Below are 21,342 nucleotides of genomic sequence, written 5' to 3'. Positions count from 1 at the left end.
TCTCTCTTTCTGTCTCTTGTTTTCTCTCTACATTGTCTGTCTATTGAGAAAGAAGAAGGTGTGTTGAATGCATTGATTGTATGAAAGGCGTTTTCTGTGTGTGAGAATAAATAGAACTCTTCTCAGAGACTTGTATTTCACACATGGGGGTTGGTTCATTCATTTTCGTTTCCAACCAAGTCAAGGAATTCAAGTCACCTTCCAATCAGTGACTAGTTATTAGATGAACCATTTGTTTGCCTGGGAAGACAATCAATGACACACAGTTTAATGAATGACATTAAAGGGTTAGTTCACCCAATAATGAATTAATTTCTGTCATTAAGTGCTCACCTTCATGCAGCTCCAAACCCGTAAGACCTTGGTTCATCTTTGGAACACAAATTAACACGTTAATTCACTCAAAAATGAAAATAATGTCATTTATTACCCATAAGACCTTCGTTCATCTTCGGAACACAAATTAAGATATTTTTGATGAAATCCGATGGCTCAGTGAGGCCTCTATTGTCTCTAATGTCAAGATCTAGAAAGGTACTGAAGACATTTTTAAAAACACTGCTTCGAAGCTTTATTAATCGTTTGTTTTGAATCAGTGGTTCAGAGCACCAAAGTCACGTGATTTCAGTTAATGAGGCTTTGTTTTCGCGATCCAAACCACTGATTAGAAACAAAAGATTCCTAAAGCTTTGAAGCAGTGTTTTGAAATCGCCCATCACTAAATATTGTTGAAAAGTCATTGTTTTGGTGCACAAAATGTATTCTTGTCACTTTATAATATTAAGGTATTAACTGTTTTAAATATGTCTTTAGTACCTTTCTGGATCTTGAGAGGTTCAGTGACATTGCTGGCAATTGAGGCCATCGGATTTCATCAAAAATCTCTTGATTTGTGTTCTGAAGGTCTTAGGGGTGTAGAACGACATGAGGGTGAGTAATTAACGACAGCATTTTCATTTTTGGGTGAACTAACCATTTAAAGATATTTTTGACAAAAAGAAAAAAAATAGAAAAAAATAGGCTGATAGACTGCAACACAATTACCACTTTCAAGGCCCAGAGAGAAATAAAATGATTTTTTCAGAATTTCTTTGATTTGAATATTTTTTGGTAATGCGTCATGTAGGTCTAAAATTTAAATCTTCATGGTCTTAAATTGTCTTAAAAAGGTCTTAAATTTGACTTTCTGAAACCTGCATGAACCCTGAAGGTAGTAAAGACATAATTAAAATAGTCCATGTGACTACAGTGGTTCAACCTTAATTTTGTGAAGTAACAAGAATACTTTTTGTGCGCAAAAAAACAAACAAAAATAACGACTTCATTCTCCTCCATGTCAGTCTCCTATACACAGTTGATGTAGTAAACAGAGTACGGTGCTTCCGTTTTCTACTTCAGAACCCTGCCTCATTATTGGCCGGCTCCTGCGTCAGCATCACTCACGTGTCGTAGTGTTCACGTGAACAGCGTCGACCAATACTGAGCTGGCATTCTGACGTAGAACCTGGAAGTGCTGCACTGTGTTAAACGTCAACTGCATGTATTTATGCATTAAATTACTATAGTAACTGCATGTAAAAAATTTAACAATGACACTGTAAAATAAAGTGTTACCGATTAGGGTGTGGTTAAGAGTTATTGTAATTATGCATAATTTATAGTTATAACAACTTTTGGATAAACTACTGATTTAAGTGTAATTTATGTGTAACAAATGTATTGATTAATATGTGTATGTGACATGTTGTGTCCGTATGACCGCATTTCATGAAGTCATAATTCAAAATACACACAAAAGCTAGAGGTCAGTGGACTGGGTGAAATGGTTATTTGGGAGATGGAGTGATTCATTTTTTTCCTTTTTATTTAGTCATTCCCAGAGGTCTGTGAGAAACTCAAGAGAGTGTGTTCACTTTGAGGCCTTTATTGTATAAATCAGAAACCAAATGGGATGGTGAGTTCTTATATTTGTAAGGTGTATGTGTGTGTGTGTGTGTGTGGAATGCTGCTCTGGCCAGTCTCCAGGTTGAGGGAGGATAGCGTTTCCAATCCGAGAGCCTGGAAGCATTCTGGTTTGGTGAGTTTCTGAGACACACACACACACACACGCAGAAGGGAACAGGTTGCTTGGACCAGCCCGGTGAGAAACGTTTCCCGGTACTAACTGCTGTAGACACAGACCTACACACACACATACAAACACTCTCTCTCTCTCTATTTTTATCAGTGTCTGAAGATTTTATATCATTATATATATTTTGTTTTGCGAAAAGTTTGTTTTTGACCTTCTGGATTTCAGACTGGGCCTGTATTCCTAGATTTTTTTGGTTCATTTTTTCCTCCTCGCAGCAGAGGAATGTGAAGATTATGTCAGTGAGAGGCAGGTACAGAGACTAGCGCTAATTACTCTCTTTCTTTCTCCGCCCGCTCTCTCTCTCTCTCTCTCTCTCTCTCTCTCGTTTTCCCTCCCTCCTCCTCGCCAGTGAAGGAGAGACACAGGGGAACGAACAGCAAGGACGGGGAAGTGAAACAGTTTGGAGACAGAAACTAAAAGAAAAAAAAGAGAAACTTAAAGTTATTTTCATCACTCTGGACTGTCAAAACCTGCAAGAACAGACACGATAAAGGGTGAAATACAGAGAAACAGGGATGAATGTAGCTGATCTGCTGCTCCTTTGATTAATGCAACACGTAGATTCTCTTTGACAGCTATTAAAACGCAGGTAAGTTCGTACATTGTCTATTTGTGATTCTCTCCTTTAGTGTCTCATGTTTTATCTGTTTTCCTTCCTTGTTCTCTCTGTGTCATCTTCTCACAGATGGTCCAGCGATCATGTTCTCCCCTCTGACCTTATTTATTTTCATAGAGTTAAATTGACATCTCTCTCTCTTTCCCTCCCGCTCTCCCTCCTTTTTTTGTTCTTTTTTCCATCTTACAGTTGTAAGGTTAGAATGTCCTTGTGTTGCGAAAACTGTGTTGAAAGTTGCTCTGCGGGTCTTTTGTGTGTGTATGTGTGTTGTGTAACTGCACTCAGGGGGTGTGCTATAATTTAGTGTGTGTGAGAGAATCAGGTTTCTGACAGAGATGGCTCAATCTAAGAGAAAAAAGAACTAGTGAAAAAGATTGAAAGAAGGCCCGTTCTAGCCAATATAAGAGTCTTCATAGTCAATATAATGACGTGTACTTTTTTTTTCAAAGGGGAAAGGCACAACATGAACGGACAAGACGCACTTCACTTTAAAGATTAATAACTTTTTATTAAGCAAAAATTATTTCTAGAGCCGTGGAATCGTGTTTTTTTCTGTCAATGATGTGTGGGAATTACCTCCTGATTCATATAATAAGTGCTTCAGCTTTCATGTGGGTTTAAGTTGTCTCCACAAAAGTAGCTACATCTGATAAAAACCCTAGTTTAGGGATGCCCAAAAGATTCCTTAAAAGTAAAAATGACTTGAATACTGTATATCATATAAACAAATAGTTTAATCTAAAAATGGAAGTTTTCTTTTAGAGTTAGGGTTAGTTTGTAGCAATTATAGTAATTAGATTTATATAAGAACAATAGTAAACGTGTGTGTGGGTGGGTGTGTTTACTTTGCTCTACCTGAGGTACAATTTTGTCTGCAGAAGAGAGCTAAATCATACAAAACCTCCCTTGGGAAATCCAGACTTTTTAAACAGTAAAAACGATTCATAAGTAAACCAAAAATCCATAGAAGTCCAAGTCTTCATTAGATATCATGGTAAATGTGTGTGTTTCGGATATTGTCATCCCCAAAAAGTTGGCAATATCTAAATTCCTTGTCTTTGTGAGGACATTTTTGGTCCCCATGAGAAAAACGGATTATAAATCAAAGTAAATGATGTTTTTTGAATATGTAAAAATGCAGAAAGTGTTCTACGATTGGTAGGTTTAGGGTTAGGGGAAAGAATATATAGTTTGTACAGTATAAAAATCATTACGTCTATGGAATGTCCCCATAAAACATGAAAACCCGACATGTGTGTCTATGAATGGGTTATTTCATGTAGGGGGTAAAGAGGTCAGTGGTCTTGAGAGCTGACACGCTGTGGCTTTGCATTGTGGGGATGTAGTTAAAAAGAAATTAAATGAACTAGAGAAGAATTAACACTGAAGTACAAAGAAAAGATAACCTGTCTCTGTGTGTACACGTCTCACTGGTCATGTGACTCTCTGTTGTTACTCTAAATACCGCATCAGTTAAATGTGTAGGCATGTTTATTTGGTGACAAACCTTTGGGGGCCCAGTAGTGCATTCACTTGTGTGTGTGTGTGTGTGTGCGTGTGTGTGTGTGTGTTTGAAAATGGATTGGCTGTGGCTCTGACTTGAACCAGTTCTCTCCGTCTCCATTCAGATACTTATCTGATTCTCAGAAGCCAGCATATTCAGGTGCATATGTGTTTTTAGAATTTATATACACTTTTAACTTTTATTAATTTTGTGAATATCACAATGAATTTAATTTTCTTTTTATTTGGCCATTAAGTTTCCTAAGGATGTCAATTTTGTCTCGCAAATCGAGTATGAATGCTGAGACAGATATGTGCCTCTGGTTTAAACTTAAGCAGAAATGCCATTAGAGTTTTTGAATTCAGTTAATTAACATGAATCAGTTCAAATAGTCTGTTTTGATGAATCGATTCAATTTTTTGACAGATTTAAATGTTAGGTCAGAAGCAAAAAATGCATTTAGAGTTGTTTGGATAATTTCCATGAATCAGTTCAAACTGTCTGCTTTAATGAATCTATGGGTGGGGAACCAAATCAAATCAGTCACTTTCTTTTCTTGATCCCCACAAACTCGAATGATAAGATTTAGGGACATTTCTCAATTCTACTTTACTTATTGACTCAGTACTTTTGTTTCCTCTTTGCGGGAAACTCACACATTTCTTATTCATCCACCTTCAGCACTTCAGTCAGTCTTTCTCGACTCTTGATGTACTATTAGATATAAAGAAGGAAATGGAGAGAGAGCAAGACAGGTCACCTCTCTTTTTGTGTTCTTATAGTCATATGACTGATCATGTGACCTCCTCAGCATGACTTTAACCCTGACAGACATCTGGACAAGTAAGTGTGTGTGTGTGTGTGAGTGAAACAGGATCTCCTCTCTCTCCCTTCTGCTTTTCTTCCCATCTCTCTCCCTAATACACACCAAATACCTGCACTTCACAATGAATGCATTCTTATACTGTCTCTATAGACAGACTAAAAGAGCTGTATGTGTGTGTGTGTGTGTGTGTGTGTGTGTGTTCAGCATGGTTCTCCTCCAGGTAGTTTGATTAATAGTGACTTCTGAGGGGTGGAGCTCTTTTAGACCAAAGACTTAATTTGGGATATCCCACCGTGTGCCGCACACACACACACATACACACACACACTGGTCTCCTTAGTGACACAAGTTCTGCATGTCCGAATCAAGTCGCTCAATTTCTCTCTGTCTTGCTAATGCTTTTATGCCGCTTCATTACACACTGCTCTCTCTCCCCTTTCTTCTTTACTTTGTTGTAGTGAGTAATAATAGGCCCCATCCATTGAACCCAACAAACCACACAAAAGCAGCATTGGTGTGTGAATGAATACTGTTATATAGTATGTACATCTTAATTGCATTACCAATGTACCACTCACATTTTGATGTTTAAATCTGCTGTAGTGTGTGTATGTGTGGAATGAATGGTTGAGAGAACGCGTTGGTCCCTAGCAGTTTAAATGTAACTATTTAAAACATCACATTCCTCTTGCATTGTTACCGAAGAATCACACATTCACAAGTGTTTCCTTTTCTTTAAGAACACACTGTTCTTTAGCTAAGACCTTCAACGTTGGTTTTTCAACTGGAACAACAGAATAGTACAAAAAAGTAACTTTTTCTCTTAACATTCAAATTAACACAGTGCAAGTGTTAACCAGTGAAGGAGAGATCAACAAAGTGACAGGAAGTCATTCATTTCCAATAATACTTGGCTTTAGTGACAGAGACAAATGGTTCACCCCAAAATTAATTAAGTCATTATTTACTCACCCTCATAAGACTTCTATGAAACACAAATGAAGATATTTTTAAGGAAACCTGAGAGATTTCTAGTCCTTTACTGAAAATCCTTTACATCTGTACTTTGATGCTTCAAAATGTTCATAAATACATCAGAAAAGTATTGCCTGGAAAATCCAGCCTCACCACTGTACCAGCAGATGAGTCTGGTCGTGGCCATTGAATCAATTCGATTTCTAGGGCGGAGCAAATCCGAGCAAACAGGAAGCGGAGTAAACCAATCAGAGAAGAGAGTCAAAAGCGAAAAGTAAATAATTAATGTGTTTTTGGTAATTTAAAACTGAATTCACGGCTGAGTAGAACAAACTCTCGGGTCTCCCGTGCGCAATCTTTGTTGATATTGAAGGGACTTTCGCCGCACTAGAGTGACGCTGTTTGCGTCACTGAAATAAACAAATTTGATTGCACGGTACGGTTTGGAGTTGACTCGAATCGCGACGGAGGGCGGACTGACCAGACTGATATATCTTGTAGAAGATATATCAGTCTGGCCTTGCCAGGCAAAGAAAAATAATCCATATAAATGTTCTGAAGACTTGAATTAAACTACTTGATTCATTCATTAATTTTACGATGTCTTTATGAATTTTTGAAGTGTCAGACTTTAGTGGAATGGAGGAAATCTCAGGTTTCAGAAATCTCACAGGCTTCATTGAAAATATCTTAATTTGTGCTTCGAACATGAACAAAAGTCTTTGGGAATGACAGAATTTTTGTTTTTGGGTGAACTATCCCTTTAAGTTATAGTTCACCCAAATGAGCAGTGACATAATGTGGTGACAACCAATGGGAGTACAGAGACCTCCTCCACACTACCCTTTGAGCATGTGAAATTTCTTTGACACACAATAGATTTGTTCAACGTCGCATTCCTAGGGCTTCTGTTTTTAAATAAATCACAAATCACAACTAATAATCATTTCATAAGATGTGTGTGTGTATTGAGGGGGGATAAAGATAGAATATATAAGTGTGTTTTAGTTTTGCACACATTGCGTCACACATTGCCGGGTAGAGGTAACTGGAAAGACGTGTCTGTGTTTCATAATTTTCACTTTGGCAATACACTTAAAACCTGTAGCTTTAAAGTCAGTCTATGATGTTTGGATCCCCTGTTGGTCAAATATATTCGCACTACGCTAATTCACAGCAGGTCAAAGTTCACTGAAATTTTCTCTTCTAAATAAATCTGATCTTAAGTTTTTATCCTTTATTTCTATTAATGTGCCAATGCACTTTGTATCCCTGCCTACAGTGAAATCTTATTGGCCCAAAATCACACTATGTATTACACTTCAATATGGCTCTTCCATGTCTGGAGATATTTAAAGCTCTTGCGCGGTTGAGCCATCAGCGCAATCACCATCAGATGACCTTGACTCAGAGATCTACTGTATTACTAGCAGAGCGCATGTCTGTTTGCGTGTCTGCGTGTGTCTTTAGTCTATTCATGTATTCGTACAGTGTTGAAGTGTGAGTTAAACCTGATTTTCCAGTTACCTCTACCCGGCAATGTGTGACGCAATGTGTACAAAACTAAAACATACTTATACATTCTATCTTTATCCCCCTCAATAAACACACACACACACACACACGTCTTCTATCCCCGTCACTTGAGGATACAGTTAAGTTTAATTTATGTTTATCTAATAATCTGTCCATTTTTCTGTAAACTCTGTCATCCTCCATATTGTGGAAGAACAGAAGGAAATAGACTTGAAGTCAATGAAGGAGAAGGATTTTACATGTTTATAATGGGCACTGATAAGGCTATAAAGGCAGACTTTGCACCCTCTCAAGGCATGTTGACTTTCTACACAGCCTCACCCTGCTTTATAGCCTACCCACAATGCATCATGTGCTCAGGTTTTATAATGTTGCCAATGATTAAAAAGATAATCACTGATGGTGCTATTTTACATCTCAAGGTTGCATTTTGAGTGAGTGTGGAAACATTTCTGAAATGTTTGTGCGTGCGTGTGTGTGTGTGTGTGCCTGTGTATGCGTGTGTGCATGTTTTTGTAACATATCAGGACACAAATTTGTATAATGACATATGACATAGATATTACAGGGAGAGGGTGACTTATGAGGACATTACCCCATGTCCCCATTTTTCAAAAAGCTTATAAATCATACAGAATGAGTTTTTGTGAGAAAGTAAAAATGTGCACAGTTTTCTGTGATGGTTAGCTTTAGGTGTAGGGTTAGTGTAGGGTGATAGAAAATACGGTTTGTACAGTATAAAAACCATTACGCCTATGGAATGTCCCCTCAATTCACAAAAACAAACGTGTGTGTGTGTGTGTGTGTGTGTGTGTGTGTGCGTGTGCGTGTGCGTGTGTGTGTGTGTGTGTGTTTGTGTGTATTTTGTGTGGTTGCTAGGGTTTTTTGTGATCAGCCAACCACCTAGAACAAAAACTGTTTCGGCTCTTAAGCGCAACGTCATTTCCTGTATATGCACATCCCCTGTTGCACTTCTCTCATCCCCCTCCCTCTTCCCACCCCCAAGATGTTTTACAGCTGAATGTGTAACAAGTGACCATCATCATATGACATCTTACTGACACTGCAGAAAAGTATAATCGGGTAGTTGATAAATAACACTTTCGTGAACTAAGTGTAGAAAGTGTTAAAGGTACACTTCCATTCAAACGTTTTGGGTTAGTAAGTTATTCATGTTTTAAACAAAGTCTCTTATCCTCACCAAGGCTATATTTATTTGATAAAAAATACAGTAAAAACAGTAAAATTGTGAAATATTATTACAATTTAAAATAACTATTTTCTGTTTTAATGTTATTTTAAATGTAATTTATTCCTGTGATGGCAAAGCTGAATTTTCAGCATCATTCATTCTTCAGTGTCACATGATCCCTCAGAAATCATTCTAATATGCTGAAACGGTGCTCAAGAAACACACTTTATTATCAAAGCTGAAAACAATTGTGCCACTTTGTTGAAACTGTGATTTTTTTTTTTTTTTCTTTCTTCTTTGATGATTAGAAAGTTCAAAAGAACAGCATTAATTTGAATTAGAAATCTTTTGTAAGTTTATAAACGTCTTTACTTTTGATTGATTACTTTTAATGCATCCTTGTTGAATAAAAGTGTTAATTTATTAATTTTTATTTAAAAAAATGACTGACACCAAACTTTTGAATGGTACAGTCTTAAAAAATGCTGGGTTAAAAACAACCCAAGTTGGGTTAAATATGGACAAACCCAGCAGGTTGGGTTAAAGGGCACCTATTATGCCCTCTTTCACAAGATGTAATATAAGTCTCTGGTCTGGTCAAGTTTCAGCTTAAAATACCCCACAAATTTGCCCCTGTTTGGGGGTGAGCAAAAACATGCCTTTTTCTATATTGCTATATTGCTGGCTAAAAAAATAAATCCAAAATTGGTTGAAAAAAAATGGCTGGGTGAAAACAACCCAATCCCTGGATGTGTCTATATATTTAACCCAGCATTTTTTAGAGTGTAGTGTACAATCAGATATTTTTGTTTATATTACCCTGACTGTTAGACATAATGGTCAATACAACATATATAAAAGAATGTAAATAATAAAATATTATATATAAAATAAAGCATTTGTGTGTAAATCTCAAATATGTCATTATATTATAGTAGATGTTTTGTAAGTGGCATTTTGTTTTTTAAAGGGGTCTTAAAAGCATGAAATATATATTTTCCATAGAGTATATTTTTCCGATCTGCTGCCTTTCACGTCAAAGCTTATGATAGTCACTAGAAAATCAGTGTTTCCAGCTCATAATTGTCATGTGATCTCAAAATGGCAGTAGACTCGCTCCATGTAAAATGAAAAAGCTACTAGATTCTTCTTCAAACGTCATTTTAAACATATTTCTCACAAGTAATATTTTTTTTTTTTTATGTGTAAAACTTTTCAGTCTGGAAGAAGTATTGAGTTTGTTCACTTATAAATGCTGATAAATGTTTTATATTATGTTTGTTCATTATTGTTTTTCATTTTATATGTGCAGTGGTGGTTAAAACACACACACACAAACACACAACCATTTGCGAATCAATGATTTCCACCTTATCTACGTAACTAAAGCAACACAAAACACACTGTAACGTGTAAGTACCTGTTTCTTAGGAACAGGAATGAGAAGATTTCACAGACCTTTCCAGGTTTGAATGAGCATGAGGGCCGCTGAGCTTCAAACGTTTTGTCTTTAAATGTTTTTGAATGCAGGATTTCAGGAAATTGATTTCAGGTCAGGCTGAATGGTTTTCAGTCAGTTGCCACCTGTAATGAACTGTTGCTTAGTCAGTAGACAACCTCATTCACAGCCCACCGCACACAGTCACACGCACCCGTGCAGACATCTCGTTTGCTTCCAGAAAAACTGGAGAGAAGTGTTCTTGGGTGTGACAAGGAAAAGGAAGAAAGAAAGAAAAATATAGGAGATAGGTGTAGGAGGGGGCACCTTTGCACTGCCCCACCCCTCACATGCACTGAGTAAACACTCTTTTACCAACTGCACCTCCAATCAAACACTCCTCCTCTCTACCCCACAGACTGTGTGTGTGAGAGCGAGAGACTGACCGAGAGAGAGAAGAGAGTAACCGCTGACGCCAGACAGACAGAAGGCCTGAGTGTGTGTGTGTGTGTGACTGTGTGTGAGTGAAACAGCAGCTACACTGCCACTCGGACACACATTCACTCACCTGAAAAGACAGGTAACGTCTGTGTTTGTTTTTTCAATGCCTGTGTGTGTCTGTGACCGCTGGGAAGTATTCTGAAGTACGTGTGTTTTTTTTCTGTTTGTGAGCGCTTGTTTAGTTTTGGCTGATGTCTTATTTAAATAATTGATCTTTACTTATGCGTCTGTGTTGTAACAACCTTTTATGACCTTCAGGGGAACTTTAAAAAGGAAAACGCTATTTGTTTACGTATAGTATGGATATTTGGTGACGTTTTACATTAAGATCTCATTTGTTAACATTAGTTAATGCATTGGTTTACGTGAACTAACAATGAGCAATATATTTTTAAAGCATGTATTAATCTGGTTACTCTTTATTTTAAGGTGTCCATGTTATACATTTAATTACAGAGTAATAATAATTAAGTACATGTACTTACTATAGGGTTAAGGTTAGGATTTGGGGTTTGATTTAGGGTTAGTTGCATGTAGTTATGCATAATTTGTAAACTGTAAAAAGTTATTTTCATGATTTATCACAAAATTTTTTCTTTTGTCAAATCATCTTACTTAATGTGGTTCAGATAACATAATATTTTGAGTTTCTGATTAACTCAGACATTTTTTATTTCAATGAACTCAACATTTTTACTTACTTTTTTTAAGCTAAACCAACCAAAAAAATATTTTTTAGTGTACATGTAACGTGGATCAAGGACACTGTAAACTAAATTGTTACCACTAATGTTAACAAACATTATTTTTGGTTTCAATAATGTATTAGGAAGAGTTGAAATTAACATTAAGATTAATACATGTTGTAAAAGTGTTGTTCATTTTAGTTCATGTTAACTAATGTTGACAAATGAAACCTTACCAGATATTCAAGAGTAATGGAAATAAAAGAAGTGAGAATAGCATCATGTGTAATTTGACTAGCAGCGTTGTGTGTTTATGCAAGTGAGTGTAAAATAGTGTAAAATGTAATTGTGCGTCACAGTACGCAGTGTTGGTTGTTGGTCTTTGGACTCGACTTCTTCGGTCTTATGTTTGCTGTTGGGGTGGGCCCAGACCTGCGCGTGTTACTGTTATCAGAAAGGTTCCCGTATTTCTTCAGTCAGTGGCAGAGGTATCTTGATTCTCCATGTGCAGATTTCTCACAGAAAAATCATCAAGAGAAAGTGATGAGACATCAGAAAAGTGCTTACAGGAGGCATTTTTGAGCAGATCATCAGCTGCGTGTGTTTGTGTCAGAGGATTGTGTTTGATCAGGCCTCATCACATTGTGTTGCAGTAAGTAGATTAACCGCAGGAGTGAAGAGTTCAAACTACAAGATAAGAAACCTCAAGATGTCATCAGCGTGTGTGTGTGTGTGTGTGTGTGTGGTTCATCCCAGTGCTCATTCATGTGCAGTGTAGTTTCAAAGGTAAAACAAAGTGAAATGATATGATTTGTCCACTTGGATCTGTGTGTGTGTGTCTGTCTATGTGTATGCAAAAACAAAATGATTAATTTATGTGATGTTGTGTTTCTTGTGTGCACTTAACCTTAATCATTTCAAGTTTTTCTACTTCCTTCTTCCTGTTTTGTTATTGATTGTTATCAGTGTTGCTATTTTAACCACAATTTAAACTATTTATAATTGTAAAGCTGAAATAATAAATATTAGATGAAAAACTTAAACGAAAATTACCAATGTGGTCTTGGCACCTACACTGTAAAAAATGACCGTGATTTTAACAGTAAAAGACTGTAAAAATGCTGCGGTGAAAAACTGTCAATTGGTTTACAGAAAGTTTCCGTACTATATACGGTGAATAACTGTAATAGATCTAACGGTACATTTAATGTAATTTTACGGTAAAATACCGTTAAATTCACAGTTTTTGGAAGTGAAAAATAACAATTCATTGTAAAATTTACAGTGAAAAACCGTAAATTGACATTCCCACAATTCCCTGCGTGACACTTCATATTTGATATATTTTTGTTGAAATAACTCTGTTTCTTCTTAGTTTTTCTCATTTTTTCTAACCAGTTATGTACATTAGGGTTTTATGTTACATCTAATGTTGTTAAATTAATGTTTATTGCATTTTTTAAATTTCATGCATGTTACCATGATGGTGTTTAGTGTGTGTGTGAATGACACTGTGTGCTCCTTCTATATATTAGTGTTGTCCTCCTCAGCTTGTGATGAACTTTGATTCATCATGTGACTCTCATCACCACTGTGTTTGGTGACTGTCAGTGTATTATAAAGGTACAAAACAAATATTAGTACTTCATTAGGTTGGTAAATTAACATTATATCAGTTAATGAAATACGTTATTTTACCGTAAATTTAACAGGTTTTTTTTTTTTACGTTGCTACTGTATTTTTTATGGTAAAGTTCTGGCAACCACAGCTGCCGTTTTTTTACCGTAAATTTTACTGGGATTTTTTTTACAGTGTAAGATAAAATTAGTTTAACCCTTATGCACTATTCGTTTTGAACGGTATTTGGTACAATAAAATGTGATTTTGTAACATAATAACATATATTTTTTAAAACAAAATGTAATATGGCTCCCTTTATTAATGTTTTTACTCTACATTTTGATTTAAGATATTAAGGTATAAATTTATATAAATAAATAAAAAAAAAATGTTTTTATGAAAACCTTAAAAAGATCCACATTTCTTATTTTCATTCATGGAGATAGCATGGACATTGTGCCATGGATTAAGTACTACAATTACAAAAATCATTCATTTTAAGTTTTTTTACTTAATGCCTTTCAGACGTTTGTACTTGGCCATTTTTGACTAGTTTCTTATTCGTGAGAACAAAAATTGTTGTGTGTGCTTCATATGAATGACTGGATAAATGTTTTACTGTAGCCTGTTTTCATAGAGAATTGAAACTGAGGACTACAGGAATTGAGAATTGTGTTGTGGGTATGACGGTCCCCATGTCCACACGTCTCGCACTGTCTGGCAAAGTTTAAAGGCAGTGTTCTGCTTTAATGTGTTCTTTATGTAAAATCATAGTGTCCTCCTCTGATCCAGATGTTCATCTAGAATACACATAGCTAAAATATAGGATCATTTACACACCGTTTTTTATTCTAGGTGGTTATTCTTGTTAGATCTTTCTCGTTACTGTAATACAGTTTGTTACATTATAGTCATTAAAACAGGAGGATTTGAATGTGCTTAATTTTGAGTTTTTTTTTTTTTTTTTTTTAGGTGAGATATGACAATAATTTACCCATATCTTTTTTTTTAGAATTTCTGTCACTTTTAGTATTTCAGATTGATTGTTATTGTGACATGGAGGTTTATTCTCTGTCTACATGAAGACATAAAGTGCGTAAGCTGTTTGGATCTCATCATGAAGTGCACATAAGCAGATTTATCTGCCGACATTTTAGCCTATAAATGTAACTGCTTGGGCAATTAACAGAAGTGGTTGTTCCCTCATGTGTCAGGTTCAAAATCAATCAGCAGCTTTTTCGCTGGATAACATATTTTCTGCTTAATATGAAAGTTAAATTTAGGGAACTTTAAGTTGAAGTTGTCTAAATATTAAGTATCCATTTGATTTCAGCAGTTGTTCTCATTTGCTATAACTGAATCATATTATGTATATATCACCATTCTATCGACCTTTGATATTGATCACTGGCCACTGGAAAACCCCTATTGCTTGCCCACTAGGGTTTACATAGCCATTATGTATTGGTTAATAGAAAATGTGGTAAAATTAAATGGAATTGTGGATTCTCGTTTAGAGAAAGTTAATGTTAATGATCTGCGCAGTGATTGTGTTGTCGCAAAGGTCAACCTTTGTCAGAGATGAGGTTTAATAATTATAGAGAGTTTTTGCTTAGTCACTGAGAAGGACGCAAGGTTCTGCACTTTTCGGTTCATCATGTGAGTGGTTTCTTAAAATGAGCTGTTTTAAGAGTCTCTTCAGCAATAAACATTAACTTACCAGATTATCTGTTGGCAAGGCAACAAACTTTGAGTGTTAATGCACTGGTCACCTTGTATGAGTATAAATGGAGTTAATCTAAACCTTGTTGACACCCCAACATTCAGACACAAAAACGCTCTCTCGCTCATGTCTTTCAGCCACATTTTACCCCTGAGAGTCCTTCATGACACTCAGACCAGCAGAGTTTTTGTGTCTCTGTGAGGGCTTTTATTTGCTCTCTTGGTTACTCTAAAGAGTGTATATTGTTTGAAGAGCCCTTGTCATGACTAAAGACCTGCCATGCATCTACAAATAAACAAAAAGTCAGACACAAATGGGTCAGTAACATGACACCCAATATCTTATTCAAAAATACATTAAAATGCATTTCATACATGCATTAACTTGAATATGCATATTTGATGGTGACCATGTTTTAAATCCTCAATTTATAGTTATTTTGAAACTTTTTGGGGGAATGAAGTAAAAAAATGTTAGAGTGATACTGATGCAACTTGTCTTTGTAGCAGCATTATGAAAAAGCCTTATTAACCCTTAAATGCATACCTCGGGTCTTTACTGACCCGGGACGTCATTCACTACCCTCCTCCTCGTTAATTTTTTAAAGTTAGACATCAACATTCTTGGTATTCCTCAATCAAGTTATTATAAAGAATATAACAAAAAAAAACAAACATAAAATTATAAAAGAATGCCTATTTTTGTATTCATTTTTTGCAAAAATTGTATAGGGTTGCTAACGACCCGAGGTGTGTATGAGTGTACATATATTTTTTCTGCACAACAATAATTGAATCTTAGATGACAGAATAAGTGCAATTCACTTTTATTCCACAAGGTGGCAATGTCCGATACACAATGCTGAAGTGACGACTCATTCAGACAGAAAACGAAATAATAAGAAAAACATGAAATGGCTCAGCGATTTACTGCAGAGCAAGTACTAAACGCAATCAAATATGACTGTAACTGTTACTGGATGGATCTGGTGAAGCTGTTAGCGATCGAAATATTGATTTTGAAGATGTTGAAAATTATATAGTTTTGAGAATATGTTTGAGATCGTGAATAGGCTCATATTCGTGACCTCAAACATAAAACTAGCCTATTATTTGCTGAATTTACTGGGAAATGAGCTCTGACGAGGACAGTGATGATGGCATAAAACATCTGCTCAAACTGAGCCCTTTCAAGCTCCAAAAGGTAACAAAATATGCTTTATTTTATTCTTCTGTAATTGTTACTCTAATATCAGAGGAGTTTTATATTATCACGACAGGTAGAGATCCTTCCGTGTTAGATATTGATCCGGGTCGATAAAGACCCGAATATGTAAGAATGATTGGCGAAACAGTCATGCATTTAAGGGTTAAAAGAATGAAATTGTTAGTAATTATTATCTTAAGTATTCTTAGGGGAAAATCATATATCAACAAAAACTGTTACACTGCTTATTAATATTTGAAAAACTTTTATCTGTTAAAGCAAAGTCATCTGGTTTGAACAACATGCCAAAACATAAAATAGGAAACGATATCATAGATATCATATCACCACACCCTTGCTCACATTTTTATGAAAATGCAATGATAGTACCGATTAGTAAAATGTCATGTGATGTGGCTCCCAAAAACGGATAATATTTATCAATTCTTCATGATATTTGTAAAAATTTTAAAATAATGATTCAGGTGTGTATACTTACATTTATTCAGTCTAAAGAAAATATGTTACTTTGTACTTGATGGTTGCACCGGTTTTTAACTTTCATATATCAAATTTAAACTTTTGTTGAAAATGGAAAGTTTTTCAAAACCATATGAAACATTTCTAAGTACTGAGTAAGTTTAAAACTAGATTATTTTCCCTTTTCTTTATCGCGATTCATGGACACGCTTATTTGTCATTGACCCAAATGCTTCTTCATTATCTTCTGTGTTTGAGAGTGTGTATTTGAATGCGCACTTTTAAGAGTGTAAAAATCACAACCTTGTTATTCATTCACACCATAGCCGCATAACCACACTACTATCTACAATCTTTTCAAACTGGAGTACAAACACATGTGTGATTATAGAATTTAGAGTTAAATCTCTGTGAATGACTCTTCTCTAAGCTATTTCCCCATCATGCAAAATGTCTTTGTTGATCCATTTTCCAAGCCACGGTGACCCAGCTCTGTACAGCAGGTGTGTGTGTGTGTGTGTGTGTGTGTGTGTTTGCTGTCAGTACAGTTTTCTTTCAGTGGGAGGCCAGCATGTGTATTGTTCTACTCTTCTACATTTCACACTTTTCTTTCACTGAGATTGAAGGAGTTTCACCCAAGAGATACTAATTGATCTTTCTGCACACAAAAGCCTTGTGTGTGTGTGTTCCTCTGTACCTGTGTGTGTGAGTTTATATGTGCTGATTGTCAAGTATAAGTCAAAGATCAGATATTTCTGTCAATCAGTATCTTGGATAATAACAAACCATTATCTTGTGATTACAAACACACAAACACACACTCACACTTTCCAAGAACGGTCCTCTTTCATTAACACACTTAGCCATCATTTTGTGTTTCTATCACTTGTTATTTAGTAACAGGCCATTTATTTAATAACTTTATAAGTTAAAATGACCCTATATAGTTATTCAAAATGAACACACAACTGAAGGAGTTTATGTGGTAACACTTTTCAGTAGGTCCCATTAGTTAACCTTAATTCACAAATTTACTAATATTACATGAGCAATACATTTTACAGTATTTATTGATGTTTGTTAATGCCAGTTAATACATGCGACCATTCATTGTTAGTTTGTTATCTTATGTTAGCTCAGGTCCAATATTTTGATTTTAAAATATATTAGTAAATGTTGAAATTAAGAAGTATTTCCATTTTTAGTTTATAGTAACCAGTGTTTGGGGGTAATGCATTACAAGTAACTTGAGTTATGTAATTATTTGAATTATATATTACTTTTTTCAAGAAGCTAGTAAAGTAACGCATTACTTTTTCAATTTACAACAAAATATCTATTTTACTTTTTCAAATAAGTAAGGCAAGTTACTTTTTCACATTTATTCACTGACAGCTCTCCTGTCCCCATGTTGAGAGAAATAAAGTGCAGAGGTGTTGTGTGCGCTGTGTGAACATGATGGTTATTGTAAGTCCAGACTAAATGTGAACATGCATTCATTATTCCTCAAAATGATTAAAAACAGTAAAATGCAATCTCAGAATTTTACGCAAACCTGTAAAAATTAAATATATTAAATTACACAAATATACTTTATGTATTTAATCTCACTTTATTAACCAATGTCTTTGCTGCTGACCTTTAATTCAAACATATCAATAAGCAAAAAAGATTTTATATTAGATTTAGAAACAGGTGTGTTGAACTTCCTTCCCCTGTATCCTATTCTTCAGAATGGTAGCACAGCTGAAAGGTTTTTTTGAGCTGCGCCTTCTACTGTACAGGTGTAAATATATGCATTTCCTTCAGCCTGAGGCTTATTCATTTCACTTTTGGTTTGAAAGGGCCTTTACTTTTGCCAAAAAATTGACCTTTTTTTTGTTGTTATTAAAACAAACAAACAAGCAAGCAAGCAAGCCCAGCCCAGGTGAGAAAAAGTAATGTAATGCATTACTTGTCATAAAAAGTAACTAAGTAACACAATTAGTTACTTTTTTAGGGAGAAACGCAATATTGTAATTCATTACCTTTAAAAGTAACTTTCCCCAACACTGATGGTAACTAATGTAGTTAACTAATGTTACAAAATTGAACCTTATTGTAAAGTGTTACTGTTTGTGTTTTGCTTTGTTGTTTTGTTTGAAAATTTTTTTTTTTTAAATTGTGCAATTTTTGTAGACGTTTTGTGTATGTCTTGTTAAAATAAGTGCACTTTGTATGTGTGTGTAAATGCGTTTGTGTGTGTACAGCTAGTAATTTGTGTTGGTTAATCATCCACCTGCTGCTGCCTCAGGTTTCCTTGCACCAAGTGTGGGCACACACACACACACACACTGTATATAAAGGTCAACCACTGGCAGACAGGTACAATGAGATATGGAGACCTAATGTTGGCTGGAAAATGAATAATCTTTTTCCACCCTCTCGATCGTTCATTTTCTCTCTTTTGCCACTGATTCTCACTTCCTACTGTTTTCAGTATATCTGTACGGAACAAGGAAACTTCTACAGAGTCTCACTTCCAGAAACACATGAGGGCCTAAAAGATGCTTTTTCATGTCTTTTGTCGTCCCTAATGATTTACCTTAAAAATATCTGGTGTTTAATCACAGGTATGAGTTTATGCCTTCCTGGCAAATCGAACCCAAGACCTTGCCGTTGCTAGTGCCAAGCTCTACTGTTTTAAATACTGAACTTGTGACAACCCCTATAGTGTGCTATTTGGACAACACACCTATGAACAGTATCTCTTTTTTTTTTCATTATGGCCGATGCCAGTGAATGTTTAAAAAAAAATTATAAAATTAAAAACATAGTCAAGACTAGGTATGTTAGGTACCGTAATCCATTTTCCAGTCAAGCTGATTTTAAGATAGCGTGTCAAGATAAAAACTGCCCAGCTTTGATGAGAACATAAATGTGTCGTGTGAATTCCCAAGCTAAAAAGAAAAAAGTTCTAAGAACGTTTTGCTAAAATTCTCATTAAATTAGGAAAACATTATCTCTGAATGTTCTCTGAACATTCAAAATGTCAAGTTTCTTTTTTAGTTTTTTTTTCTCTTGGTTATGTGAACATTAGAGAAAACATTAATTAAGGGAATGTTCAATTTGATCATTTTGCAAACATTTTGGGAATATTACTTTTGAATGTTTACTGGAAGAACTGGAAACCCACACACAGCTTTACTGGAAGACCGTTTGTTCATAACTTTGACAGAAACTTGCCAGAACGTTCCCTGTTAGTCACACAGACGTTTTGCATTCTACTGCTCTGCTTTTCCATTGTTTTATGTGAACATGCGCTAGACAGACGTCTTTCGTAGAGTTTCGCTTATGAATACATTTTTAGAATGTGGTATCATTTTAAAAGAAGTTATTTTTTTTGAGATCTTGCATTTTTTTCATTCCACCTCACTGCTTCTTGCGTTTTTAAATGGCCTCTAAAACATTGCCTGTAACTGCGCTTTGTACGTACGGGTCAGGGAGTCATAATTAATTTTTTTATCACACTATTTTTGTCATATTTAATCGCATGAAATCAATGGACTAAACTGACAGCTCTTATTATTGCTCCTCTTGCTGAGTCACATTTTTTTTTAACGTTTTCTTTCTCTTGTTCAGTCTCTGGCAGAAATTCATTATTTCTTCTCTCTCTCGACCTCTCCTTCCTCTTGATTTTTGCTGAATCGTCTTTCATTGTCATTTCCACTGACCCTACTTCCACCACTGTCTCTCCCCAATTTAATACAAACTGACAACCAGCAGTTTATTTAGAGGCAGTATTTTTATTTTTTTTTTGAGTTGGTTTGTCCTGCAGAATATGCTTTTTTTGCAGTTATTGTCCATTGTTCATATTCCTGAGTTGTTTTTGTACTGTTATTTAGCTTTAATAAAACTAACCCTTTAAATTTAGGCTGTAATAGCTCTTGGACTCTCTCTTGGTGTTTCCACTGTCTCCTTATTTAAACGTTTGCATCAGTGATCATTGAAACGCTACATCTACAGATGCATTATTTAAATATGTGTTATTGGTTGGTCTGCCTGGTCTTTTGATTAGTCAGTCTGCTTTTCTTCCTGTTTCAGCTTGGCCTTGAGCCACACATGTACTGATTTTCAGTATATGTGTGTGTAAGCATGTGAATGAGGAAGTGTTTGTGGATGTCTGTGTGAGAGAGCTTTGGTTTTGTACTGCTGAGTTGCCTGTTATTCCAACCTCACAGTCACATGCTCCTACAGCGAGCCTCTTGAACACATCATGAAAACACCAGGTACCAACTTAAGCACGGTGCGTGTTGTAGTTGTTCATTTATTTGAACTTTATTGCTGGAGTAAATGACTAATTAATAACCTTTACACCTTTGTTGTTGTTTTATGTCCTCTTAGTTGCCTTTGCATGCATTTGTGTTCTGTGTGAGTTGTGTGAACTTAGTTGTGTGCTCCAGGATAAGCTGTGTGTGGGTCAGCATGCTCTGCGTGTGTAACCATGGTTTCATTGCTAAGCAACCTAACTACCTTAAGCGGCATCAAGGTCCGGCTAACTAGAGCCAACTAACAGCTAAACAATGTGACTGAATATATAGAGTATACAATGTTTTATTATGCAGTCTCCTAAAAAATGCCCTTAGTTTCTTTTGTAGTTATAAGTTCTAAGGTTTTGTAGTTAACTTCCATGCGTCTGTGTTCTGCTTATGGAAAATTCTGGACTGTAGGATTTGGGCATTCTGGAGATTTATTCCATGCTGAAGAATGTAAATGCGGCTTAGTGAGGTTTATTAGGCAGCTTTAGGTGTAGAAGAGGATTTACATTTTGTGTGTGTATGTGTGTGTGTTTTATACATAGAAAATAGGACTATAATAATTAATAATAAAATACATTAATGAGAGATATTTGCATCAGTATTGGG

The 21,342-nt window shown here is 35.5% G+C and overlaps 1 protein-coding gene across 6 annotated transcripts in view; it reads left to right on the top strand.

Moving 5' to 3' along the window:
- Positions 1-2,459: 2,459 nt before the first annotated feature.
- Positions 2,460-21,342, top strand: part of rbm47 (RNA binding motif protein 47) — a 32,927-nt gene continuing 14,044 nt past the window's right edge. For 2 of the 6 annotated variants that reach the window (XM_048197537.1, XM_048197536.1), the window contains exons 1-2: positions 2,460-2,723; positions 10,640-10,801. The gene's annotated coding sequence lies outside the window, so the exon portion shown is untranslated. Of the gene's footprint in view, positions 2,724-5,036; positions 5,098-10,639; positions 10,802-20,700; positions 20,724-21,342 lie in introns of those variants that run through there. The other 4 variants (XM_048197531.1, XM_048197533.1, XM_048197532.1 and 1 more) reach the window with 4 other exon arrangements.

The sequence above is a fragment of the Megalobrama amblycephala genome, linkage group LG7, assembly GCF_018812025.1.
Source record: "Megalobrama amblycephala isolate DHTTF-2021 linkage group LG7, ASM1881202v1, whole genome shotgun sequence".
Classification (NCBI taxonomy): Eukaryota; Metazoa; Chordata; class Actinopteri; order Cypriniformes; family Xenocyprididae; genus Megalobrama; species Megalobrama amblycephala.
The sequence above is the reverse complement of the archived record's forward strand: the minus strand, read 5'-3'. Positions and strand labels throughout refer to the sequence as shown.